Here is a 13,349-nt window from a genome sequence, read left to right on the forward strand (position 1 = left end):
ATTGCTTTGAAGGTTAAAAAGAACACTTGTTTGCTTCATCTTGAAAGTGGAAGGTATATGCTCTCCCCTTAACTGGGTGACCAAAAAGCCAAACCACTCTTAAAAGATTTCTTTACTTCAAGCATTTTAAATCCTTTAGTAGGCCTACCCTTCCAAGTTTCTCTTAGAGTTCCATTAATGACCATTGAGAGGGGAATGACATAAGTGGGAAATGACTTTATTGCCAAGTGTTCCAACCCACTATAATCAAATGTGGAGGCTGATGAAAGTAGCCTTCAATGGTTTTTCTCAATGATTAGCCTTCTCCCAGTATCTTTAAGATATGTAAAGCCTTTGTTCTAAAGGTTGGGAAGCCTCTCGAGGGATTTTATCACTGAAAAATGATTGAAAGCCTGATTAAGAACCATAGCACTAGAAAATTTGAGCCGAGTCAGTTACCAGACATTTTCAACATCATAGTGCAAGGGTGGGAAAGAATATGCCCCTAAGATCACTCACCATATATCTCCTAAGATAACTACTCAATTGTGAAGCAATTCACTTTGAGTTAATTTCTAGCAAAAGGCAAAAAAATGGGTGCCCTCTGGGGGATTACACGGTTGTTTGAGCTGATGGAGTATCAAGACTAGTGGGAAATGATGTTGTTGATGACCCTTGAATAAAGAGTTTGTTTGATTTGTCTTACTTGTTATCTAAACCAGTGAAAATATTGGGGATTTGAACACATCCTCACAAAACATACACTACTTGTTTAGCATAGGCAAAATTGTTATCTCTTTTATATGCCTTGTTTTCAAGTTATTTTTTAGAAAATCATCCATAAAAAACACAAGTGTTAAATTTTTAAAAATTACAGAAACAAATAAATCAAGATACTTAGCGCATAGGAGAAACATCCTAGCACATAGCAAACATTTTGTAGCGCATTAGAACCTAAACATAGCACTTTCGTCAGTCAACTTAGCACATAGTGAAATTTTGAGTAGCTCTTTTCAACATCAGTCTAGGCGTAATCAGACATCAACTTAGTGCATTCAAGACATATCATAGTGGTTTCAGTTCAAACAATAGCACGTAATCAAGACATATTAGCATGTAACCCATCTAGAATAGTCAGTTTCAAACATTCTAAGATAGCGCGTAAGAGAGACAACATAGCACATAGAGAACTTTTTGTAGCGCATCTTGAACATTCCTTAGCGTATCGGGTCTCTGTCTTAGCACATAATCAAAATTAAGGAAAAAAAGAGAGAAAATCCAACACTTTGGGAAAATTTTATCAGCAGCTTCGAATACCCTTTCAGGTCTTTTAGCAAACTTAGCATCCAAACTTTGAATCTGATTATCATTGAGAAAAATTCCAAAATACAACAAGCTGCTCATAGGACAAGTTTTTCAAATCATCAATTAGCTTGAGATAAGACTTCATCCAACAAAATCAGGAAGTATCGGAAATAGTGATCAAGGTTTCACCATCCAATGGATTCTATGAAAACAACATACCTAGTTTAATCCTTAAGTTGTCAAGTCAAGTTTCCATATTGGGAAACATTTATACATATCATTTGACACACTTTGTCATGGAGGTGAATCTAACTAAACCTTTACTTGATAAAGTAAAACTTGAGTATTCAAATGAAGTATCGAAACCAACATCAACGTCAACCTTTGATCATTTGTGTATGACCACTCCTCATATTTTGAGAAGAATAAGTCTTCATCACAAAACTAAGTTGAAGAAGAGACAACCTAGTTCTAAGGCACTTGTGAAAATGAATAAATTTCTCTATATCAATCATCAACTCTTTAAATCACATCACACATTCTTGCGTCACATGTGATTTTATATCCAAGGAAAAACAAATGAGTTTCACAAGGAACCTTTGAGAAGTACAGCTTACATTCAGAAAGTAGCATTCAACCGACGCCTAAATCATGGAGGAAGGATCAACCCCATTTTTTTCCCATGGTTCTATATCACATATAATGAAGCTTGACTTGAACCACCAACACCACCCATAACTCCAATAGAAGAGGAAGAGTTCATCCTGGTAGAAATATATTAAATTCCCATTGTCCCTCAAACTCAGAGAAACAAACAAAAGGAATCACAACTAAAATCGAGTATGGGTAGAAGATTATCCAATCCTATTGATGAGTATGCCAATATGGGTAAAACAGAGATTAGTGACGAACTTCTCCAAGAGTTTCAAGAAAATGCATCCTTCCAAAAACTCATGGAAAGACTTATTGAAGTGGACAAGGAAAAATATATACTCATGCTAACAAGAAAAGGAGTTAAACTTCCTTAATATTTTGATACCAAAAAATTAAGGAATATAGACGAGATAAGTTTAAGAACAAGGTCTAGAAATTATGTCTATCAATAACAACAAAGAGAAGAAGAAACACATGACCCAGAAAACATACGCGAACAAGACAAAACCCATGAACAAGATCATACCCACAATTGAGACAATCTTAATGGAAGAGAGGAAGCTCTCCCTTGAAGTACAAATTTGCCCATGGTTGCTCGTACACAACAAATCCAAATGCTACAAAGAAAAATGTAGGACATGCAACAAGGTACTACAATGTGATACTCCTTGGACAAAATTTGTCCTTATCCTTTTGACAGAAGATTGAGCATGGTGCCTTTTCCCCCAAATTCACATATATGAAAGTATGAAAAATACAATGGTAAAAATGATCCCCCTGATCATGTTCAGGAATTTTGTACCATGAGCCTAGAGTTTTCTTGCAATGACACTTATTTAATGAGATTATTCCCAAGAAAATTAGGAGAGAAAACAATGGAGTGGTTGTCTAAACTTACATCTCCCATCAGATCATTTGATGATTTGGTAGACAAATTTATCATGCAATACTCCTATAACATTCAACACATAATCACCATGTTGGATGTGTGTAACACCAAACAATAGAACAATGAAACATTCATGGTGTTTCTTTAGCGGAAAAGATGCATGGTTTCAAGATATCCTTAAGACATGTCTGAAAAAGAAAAGATAGAAATCTTCATTGATAATCTAAATAGTGAGATGAGTTATCAACTCAAGCTCCAATGCATACCATCTTTTGCCAAGTTGATAGAAAATGAAATCTAAGTAGAGGAAGCCTGCATCAAGAAAGGAACATTGAATCTCTTTAAGGAAGGTGTTAGTTCATCAAACACCAATCCCTCTAACAATCAACACAACAATACTTTAGACAAATCTAGATTTTGGACAGGGAACAAAAGTGTTGTTAATGATGGGGTAGTTGATGCCAACAATGTTAAGTCCAAACAACCAGTATTGGGTTTATCAGGTAACCCACCATCGGACAAAGATAAAAAAAGTGTGAACCAAGGCACTAACACTTATTCGCAGAATATCAATCAAGGAACTTAAACATCAAACACCAAAAAAAACTACCAAGGAAACAACACTAACCAAGGCAACAACATTAACCAAGGGAATAATGCAAACCAAAGAGGCAACACCGACACCTTCCCATATCGACACATCTACACACCCTTAGGGAAAACCTTAGAATCAACATTTTGAGAACCAGCCACGAGCAACTATGAACCTTAGGTCAAACCACCTTGGTGGAATGACTCACATTTTTTTGGCTTTAATCGAAACAAACGAAATCACACAAATGATTGCATGAGGTTGAAGAAAATTGTCTAGGACATGATCGATATAGGCGATTTAACAATTGATAGTCACAAAATGAATGGTGACCATGAAGCCTTCGAAAATCCTCTTCCAAATTACAACAAGGGAGGAGCTTCATCATCAAAGGATACCAGAGGATCTTGTATAAATCACCTATACGAGAACACTATCAACCACATATAGACAATTGACAACCAAGTAAATGTCATAAAAATCAAGGACAAACAAGAACATGAGTCGATAAATGTGACAACTAGAGCACAAAAATAGGTCTTGAGAGGGAACACATCAACATCAAAAACTCTCCCCAAGGCTCAATCCAACTTGGTTGATCAACTACAAAGAAATCTTGCTCAGATATCCATACTTGAGTTGCTCAAACTATAGCCAAAATACAAAGATATCTTGGAGCAAGTATTGATTGAAACAAACATTCCTAAAGATCTGGATATTAATCAATTTCAAGTCATGGTGGCTCATATGATAGGACCCCATAACATATCCTTTTCTGAACATGATGATGTCTCCTTGGATCATCCACATAACACTCTGCTCCATATCAAAGTCTTAGTTTATAAACACCGAGTGAAAAAAGTGTTAATAGATGGAGGAGCTGGTCTCAATATCAATACTTTCAAGCTTATTTGTGCATTGGGCTTCTCTAAACAGTCTATTGATCTGAATAAAAAGATCACCATCAAAGCCTATGATGATGAAGAAAGGTCATCCAAAGGAATGGTAATACTACCTATTCAGGTAGGATCCATACAAAAAGACACTATGTGCCAAGTATTTGACATAGACAACATAAAGTATTTTATTGGGTCATCCATGGATACATGAAATGCAAGGAGTGCGTTCAACATATCATCAGTGTATCAAGTTCCCATACAATGGACAAGAAATTTCCATAGTAGCATATAATAACCATTTTCAACATTGTAATGCTATGGGGGAAGCTCAAGACAACATGGTTCCACACAACAAGGAGGCCCAAGCTTACTTGGTACCCAATCATCATCAAGAACAAATGAAGCCTTTATCCATAGACTTTAAGAAAAAAAAAAAAATCAAGGACCAAGGCATGGGGGAGTACTCTTTTGAATCCTTATGTCTCTCAAATTTTCCAACATCACCAAAATCTTATGGGAAACCTTCTGCATCAACACATCAAACAAAACAACCCATCAACAAGTTTGATGGTAAATTTATCCAATTGGGCACACTGGCCAATGAATTAGAAGAGAAAGACATCCTTAGTTGGCTATACAAAGATGAAGAAGAAGTTAGAGTTGCTACCATAGACATGGCCATACCAACAAAATAATATGGAAACGAGTTCTGAATCATGCAACGGATGGGATACAATGACAAAGAACCTATTGGCAAGCACCAAGAAGGCATCATATAGCCCCTACAACCTCCTTCACAATTTGCAAGGGATAAAATAGGATTGGGATATGTACAATAGGTACTGACTTACCAGAAGCAAAATAACTATCAAAAACCTCAGTGGAGAGCAAAGAAGAAATATAATGAAAACTCATGGCAAGAAGCACTACACCAAGCAAAAGGAACAATAAGGAATGAGCAAGAATATCAAGACCACGAGAGATGACAAGAAGAACTGGCCATTCAAAGGGAAGAAGCTTCTTATAAAAAAGTGCATCATGTGTAAGTACCTGATCAAACCGAGGTAGAACCACCACCAGAGGAAATTACTACTAACTGAAGAGAGACAATGTATGAACAAATGCAAAAAGTACAAGCAGGCTCCAATTCCGAATCAGAAAAAACTACAAAACTAGTATCAATTGTCAGAGATCTTTTCTCACCATACAACATACCTGTTCGTAGCAATGAGATAATATAGGACAATGATTCTGAAACATATTCTAATGAATATGAGTGGGGTACGTGTTCAGATGTTATTGAAGATATTGAGATAGATACCATCCACTCATACGCATCCCTTTCTCAGGAGGGGCAAGGCTCAGAATCTTGACCACTTGAATTTGGACCATGACATATCTACGAGGCTAGTGAGAACGAGTAGCGACAATACAAACAAGGCTACATCGAAGATAATACCATCAAAGAACTTGAAAATATCATAGACCTAACTAGCATCCCAAACAACTATAATAATGAATTTATCATGACACTTACCGTGGCTGATCTTAACCCACCGAATGACTCCTTACTGCTAGTATATCCCGATCTCGTAGATTGGGAAGAACCTAAACACCATGATCTGCCAATATTCCCAAATGATGAATCCATTTTCTAGTACCTCTGTTCAGTCAATCCAGAAACATGCTCTACCAATGAACAAAATAACAATATCTACAATCAAGGGAGTGCCAAGTCTCTCAGTCGCAAAAATTAAATAAAAAAAGGAGATAATGGTGAAAACTAGTCAATAGCAGTATTAGATCCCAAAAAAGTAAAAATAAAGGATGCCTCTAAGGGTGAAAACCTAAAGATGGGAGAATTGACACTCTTCCAGAGCATTATCAAGAAAGGTCCCCAATATTGATTGATCCAACTCAATCAATAAACATCGGTATTGAGGCATCAGTCAAGACCATACACCTAGCAGAATCACTCATAGAAGAGGAACAACTACATTTTATCAAATTCTTCAAAGAGAAGAAAATAAATTTTGCTTGGTCATATGTTGATATGCCCGGAATAGATCTAAACATGATCATGCATCATTTATCCATCACTCTGGGAGCTAAGCCAGTCAAACAAAAATTAAGAAAAATGAATCCGCATGTAGCATTACTAGTTAAAGAAGAACTAAAGAAGTTATTATATGTCAAGCTCATCTGATCTATAGACTATTGAATGGATTTCAAACATTGTATTAGTTTCAAAACCTGACAAAAGCATCAGAATATGTACAGATTTTAGAGATGTCAACAAAGCATGCCCAAATGATGACTTTTCTTTACTGAGCATTGATATAATCTTAGATCTAACAATAGGCCATTCATTGTTATCATTAATGGATGGTTTCTCTAGCTATAATCAAATCAGGATAGCCCCAGAGGATCAAGAATGTTTTGTTGGAACACCATGACTTTCAACATGAAAAATGCAGGGGCAACTTATCAAAGAGCCATAATGACAATCTTCCACGATATGATGCATACCTTCATGGAGGACTATGTGGATGATTTATTGGCTAAATCATTCACCCGAGAAGAAAATCTAGGCATATTAAATAAAATCTTTCAAAGATTGAAATAGTTCAAGGTCAGACTAAACCCTAAGAAGTGTGTCTTTGGGGTCACATCAAGGAAACTATTAGGCTACATTGTGTCAGAAAAGGGCATTGGAGTAGATATAACAAAGGTACAGGCTATCTTGGAAATGCTACCTCTCAATAATATTAGACAACTTAGACCTCTATAAGGATAGCTGCAATCCATCAAGTGATTTATAGCTCAATTAATAGATTAATGTCTCCCATTCAATCATCTGCTTCACAAGAATATACCTTTCAGATGGGAAGACAAGTGTGTAGAATCATTCTACCAACTCAAGCAATATCTAATGAACCTGCCATTTTTAGTACCACCAATAGTAGGAAAGCTGCACATTCTCTACATATCGACAATAGAAGTATCATTGGGGGCACTGCTAGCACAAGAATATTCAAAAGGCAAGGAACAAGCTATATATTACATCAACAAAACTTTGAATGGATATGAGATAAATTATACATTCATTGAGAAGGATTTCCTTGTAGTAATATTGGCCTCCCAAAAGTTATGCCACTACATTCTAGCCCATACAATCAAGCTGGTAGAGAAAATTGATCCTCTCAAGTATTTACTTAGCAAGGAAACTCTTACAGGCCAATTGGATAAATGGATCATGATTCTCAGTGAGTTTGATATTCATTACACAGAATGTCAGTTTATCAAAGGATAGATAATTGTAGATCAACTAGCTAAAGCACCACTACTCGATAAACAACCACTATAGGTGGAATTTATAGACATGGATGTCCTTACAGTAACACCCAAGAAATGGACCTTATACTTTTATGGATCATATACCCAACATGGATCGAGTACTAACATCTTGTTCATCACTCCAGAAGGGCACACAATTCCAAGATCTTATAGACTTATGTTTCAATACACCAACAACATCATTGAGTATGAATCCTTGGTAACATGAATCAATATGGCTGTGGAATGGAAAATAATAGAATTGAGAGTCTATGGGGATTCCCAACTAGTTATCAGTCAGATCAACAATGAATATTAGACAAAGGATGATAAGATGATATTGTACAAGAGAATAGTGGATGATTTCAAATAGTACTTTGTACACATCACCTTTAAAATAATACCAAGGTTGAACAATAGAGTGATTGATACAATGGCCACTATTTCCTCATTACTGCAAATTCTAGAAAAATAGAGCCATTATGAGTTCCTAGTAGAGTAATTGTTTTCCCCAGCCTATGAAAATTACACATCCTAAGTCATCTATGCCCTAACTGGTTCAGACTCCCCTTTATATGAGACAATCCATTATTATCTTAAGAACAATATTCTCCCACTCGACCTATCTTGCAACCAAAAATACAACTTCATCTGGCAAGCTACCCACTATACCTTAACTACCGACACACTTTACCATAGAGGTCTAGATGGTACTCTTCTTCAATGTCTCTATTGTAATGAATCTGATTCTGCCTTACACAAGCTTCACAAGGGTATCTGTGGTATGCATTCAAGTGGTCCTACTCTCACCAAGAAACTTCTGAGAATGGGATATTACTGGCCAACAATGGAGAGAGAGTCCTATCAATTTGCAAAGAAACATCCTAAGTGCCAAATTCATGGCAATCTTACCAGCACAAGAGCTACAACCGTTTAAAACATCTTGGCCTTTCTGTCAATGGGGACTTGATTTAGTAGGGAAAATTCATCTTTCTTCTTTAAATGGACACAAGTTCACTATCACTACAACAAAATATTTAACAAAGTGGATTGAAGTAGTCTTGATGACCACTATAATAGGAAAATAGATCGCCTCATTCATTCTCAATTATCTCATTTGCAGATATGGCATTCCCAATTCCATCATCATAGACAATAGGTGTCCTTTCAAAAATCAAGATGTGTGAGAGTTATGTGAACGATTCAAAATCCAACATCACTTCTCCACACCTTACTACCCATAGGGAAATGCTCAAGCAAAAGTGTCAAATAAAACAATTCTGAAAATGTTGGCATATGTGCAGAGTTTGATGACATGATGGGATTGCATGTTGTCATTGATGTCAATATGCTGAAGAGTGAACTTGTATATTGAAGTAAGCAAACTGGCAAGTGAACCGGTATGATGGTAGGAACTGGTATATGCAAAAAGTGAACCAATATGGTGGAGTGTGAACCAGTATATGCAAAGTTTGTATTGAGTTTTCATTTGATATGACTACCGGTTGGTAGTCTTAGCTTCAGGGTTTTCGGTTGATGCATTTCAAGTCTGTGTGATTTGACCGACAACATCCTATTATGAGTTAGCATTTAAATGAAGATTAGATCATGTTACCACATTAGCCTTGTGCATGTGAAGGATCTCCTTGAGGATCTTGCATTAGATTCTATCTACCTTGAGAATGTGCACAATCTTAGTAAATGGTAGAGAGCACATGATGGGTTATCAACTTCCAGAAGTGGTGAAGAACAGACAATGGAGAATGTCTTGAGATTTGTTCAAGATTGTTTTACCCTATGTAATGTGTTTAAATGGCTAGGATTGGACCAAGTGTATTGTTAACCTAGATGCTTAGGGTTTTAGGTTTTGGCCACCGACCTAATTGTTGTCTATAAGTTTGATGATGATTTTCATTTGAAGTTGTTGGCAAATGAATGTATGTGAGGTGATTCTTGCCAGACCAAAGGAGTAAGTAGAGATTTACAGAGTGTGATTGTAGATGTAAAGAAACTGAAGTGGATTTGCCTTGGCATTAAGTGTTGTTATCAGATCAGTGTATTACCTATTGATTTCTAACCATTTCAGCAGATGGAAAATCCCTTTACTGGGTAGCTTTAATAGGATTTTTGTAAATCCTTTAATAGGGTGACTCAAAATTATTCAAATCCTCTTACAAGGTAACCTTTAACAAGGTTTTAACCTCTAATCGGGTATTTAGCCATCCCTTACCCGGGTGATCCCTAGCAGGATAGGTTCCTAACAGAACCAGTTGTAAAGTCTTTAATCAGACTAGGCTCCTAACAGAGAAAACTTCAGAAGTATTCAAGAAAAACTTGTGGGTATTCATCCCCGTCGTAGTTTTTCCCAGTTGGGTTTCCACGTGAAAAATAGTGTGTTATGTGTGATGCTTTTTCATGTGATGTTTTAGTATTTTCTATTAAGCGGTAATGCAAGCTAACCCAATGGTCATTGTATTTCTGATGTATTACTTGCTTAAGAATATGGGTGAAGTTGAGATGAGATATTAGGTTTTGAGAAGATCTATATGTTACTGGTTTATGTCTTTTACAGTCATACTATGTTTTACCGGTAGTGCCTTGATTTAGATTGGTGATATTGTTTACTAGTTAGTATAGTCTTTGTAGTTTAAGTTGTTTAAGAAGTTTTTGTCTATACTGATTCACCCCCCCCTTTTAGTATCTGTTAGGTATTTACTATTCATCATTGTTCATCAAAAAATGCTCAAGAAAATAGTAAATGATGCAAGCAAGGATTGGCATGTACAACTCAATCCAACACTTTGGGCATATAGGACTAGTATTCAGACACCTACAGGGGCTACACCATATTCATTGGTGTATGGATTAGAAGAAATTTTACCTCTTGAGCTAGAAATACCATCTCTCCTAGTATCTTCAAAGGACCTCATACCAGATGAGGAGATAGAAATACCATCTCTCCGAGTATCTTCAAAGGGCCGCATACCAGATGAGGAATATCGAGTAAATAGGTTGCATGAACTAGAGCTTCCGAATTAAAAATGACAACATGCCTATGACCATCTCAAAGCATACTAGCCTCGAATGTGCATAAGCTATAATCACAAAGTCATCCCTAGGTATTTCAAAGTCAGTGATCTTGTACTAAAGGAACATCCAAGAAATCAACAAGATTGAGAAAAGAAGGGGAAGTTTGAACCTAACTGGTTGGGTCCCTTTGTCATCATATCAGCCTATGGATCAGGCTCCTATCAATTAACAAATTTAGAAGGGGATGTGCTCGATGAACCAACCAACAAAATCCATCTAAATAAATTCTACACTTGAGTCATCCAATGCACGAAAAAATTGAAAAATTAAAAAACCAAAAAAATTTAAAAAAAAAATTATACAAAAAAAAAGAAAATTAAAAAAGTGCAATAAAACAAGTAGTGAAAACCTAGAAACATGTGCTATTTATGAGAGAATATATCCTCTATCTATCAGTGCTCATATATTCAATGCATCCAAATCTCAGCTAATGGCCATCACCCAAAACTTATTCACGCAACATTCGCCCGAACATACTTAGCATAGTCATTGTCCTTGATTATCTCGTAATAGTTCTCCATATTATATCCCCCCATGGCTTGATGCTCAACATATATATCCACATCAATAGATATCTGTGACTAGGGGTAGAATTCCTCTCACTATAACCATTCCAACAATAAACAACAAGGATCACAGCATACTAGGAAACAATGTCAACAACTGCTCATCAGGCTAGAAAACAAGACCATTATCCAGCTGGAAACTTTAACACACACATGTTGGATGATTTTATGAATTATGATTTAGGTTTTGACTATTTTTTATCTTAATTTTTGAATTATTAGATCTCCTGAGCTACTCAAGGATGCATCAAAATATAGAAGCAACGAAGGAATCTAATATTTTTCTATTTTATGTCTGTGAGGCGATCATTCGTATGGTGCAAATTTGTCTTGAGACATGATTGGAAACATATCATTGAATACATTTTCCACTTTGCACATATAAATGGTTAGCTCTTGTCTATTTTACACAAGCAACACTCAGGTCATCTTGGTTCAATTATATATCGACACTTGTGTCGTCTTGCAATATCAAAATCCATGTAAGTTTTACTCAGGTCATTATGGTTCAAATATACCATGATGCTTGTATTAACTCCCAACATATCAAAATATCAATGATGACAAACAAAACAAAGCACAAACAAGTGACTATATAGGAATTCAAAGATGGAGTGTGCAAAATAAAAGGAAAGAGTGGTGAACTGATGGCCACCGATATGGAGACCAAAGGTAACTTATTTCAGTTAAATACAAATATCAGTCAATGTCTAATGGCTAAGTTTGATGATAGTTGGATATGGCATAGGAGACTTTGCCATGTAAATTTTGATAATATTATGAAGGCGAGTAAGATCAAGGTAGTTAGAGGATTGCCTATGCTGAATAAACCAGAGAATCATTTGTGCAGAGAATGTCAACTAGGGAAAATGTCTTCCTCAACCTTGAAAGGTAAATCTTTCACAACAGATAATTTACTTGATCTTGGGCACACTGATTTGTGTGGTCTTCTGAAAACTAGGAGTGTTCAAGGAGATAGGTACTTTATGATTCTTATTGATGATTTCTCAAGAATGATGTGGGTCACATTCTTGAAAGACAAGTTTGATGCTTTTGGAAAGTTTAAAGCCTTCAGAGCACTAGTTGAAAAGGAAAGCAGTAAGAGGATTAAATTCCTTAGAACCGACCAAGGAGGTGAGTTCACTTCTGATGAATTCAATAAGTACTGTGAAGAGAACAACATCAAGAGGCAACTATCTACCCCTTGGACTCCATAATAGAATGGCCTAACAGAAAGGAACAACCAGACTATAGTTGAAGCTGCCAGAATGATGCTGATTCAAGGGAAGGTTGCTCACACTTTTTGGAGAGAAGTGGTGAGCACTATAGTCTACACTATGAACCGGGTACTCATCAATAAAGGTAAGGATAAAACTCCTTATGAGTATTGGACCAGTAAGACTCCAGTAGTAAGCTACTTTAGAGTATTTGGTAGCAAGTGTTATATCAAGAGAAGTGAATACCAGAGCAAGTTTGATGCAAAATGTGATGAAGGAATATTCCTAGGGTATTCCACCAAGAGAAAAGCTCTCAAGTGTTTTAACAATAAGACTCAGAGAATTGTTGAAAGTATCAATGTTAGAGTTGATGAAACCTTTGAGAAACCTTAGGAAACCAATAGCGAGTGAGTGGTAGATGAACCAAATGTAACCTTCTGGGAACCGGTTGCAAAACAACCAAGTACAAGTAACAATGCTCCTAAACTAGTACATGTTGATGTAGATGAAGATGAAGATGAGGATGAAGAGGAAAAGAAAGAGGCATTAGTTAAGATCATTCCTAGGTATGTAAAGTTGCATCATGATCCAAAGCAAATCATAGGGGATAAGGATGCAGGAATACTTACAAGAAGAAAGGTCAGAGAGAATACTTGCATGATTTCTAAATTTGATCCCAAAACATTTGAAGAGGAACACAAAGATGAAGACTGGATTAAGGATATGGAAGAGGAACTTGACCAGATAGAAAAGAATGGTACATGGTCTTTGGTACCTAGACCTGAGCACAAAAATGTTATTAGCACCAAATGGAATTTTAGA

The sequence above is a fragment of the Cryptomeria japonica genome, chromosome 2 (assembly GCF_030272615.1).
Source record: "Cryptomeria japonica chromosome 2, Sugi_1.0, whole genome shotgun sequence".
In the NCBI taxonomy this organism is placed as follows: Eukaryota; Viridiplantae; Streptophyta; class Pinopsida; order Cupressales; family Cupressaceae; genus Cryptomeria; species Cryptomeria japonica.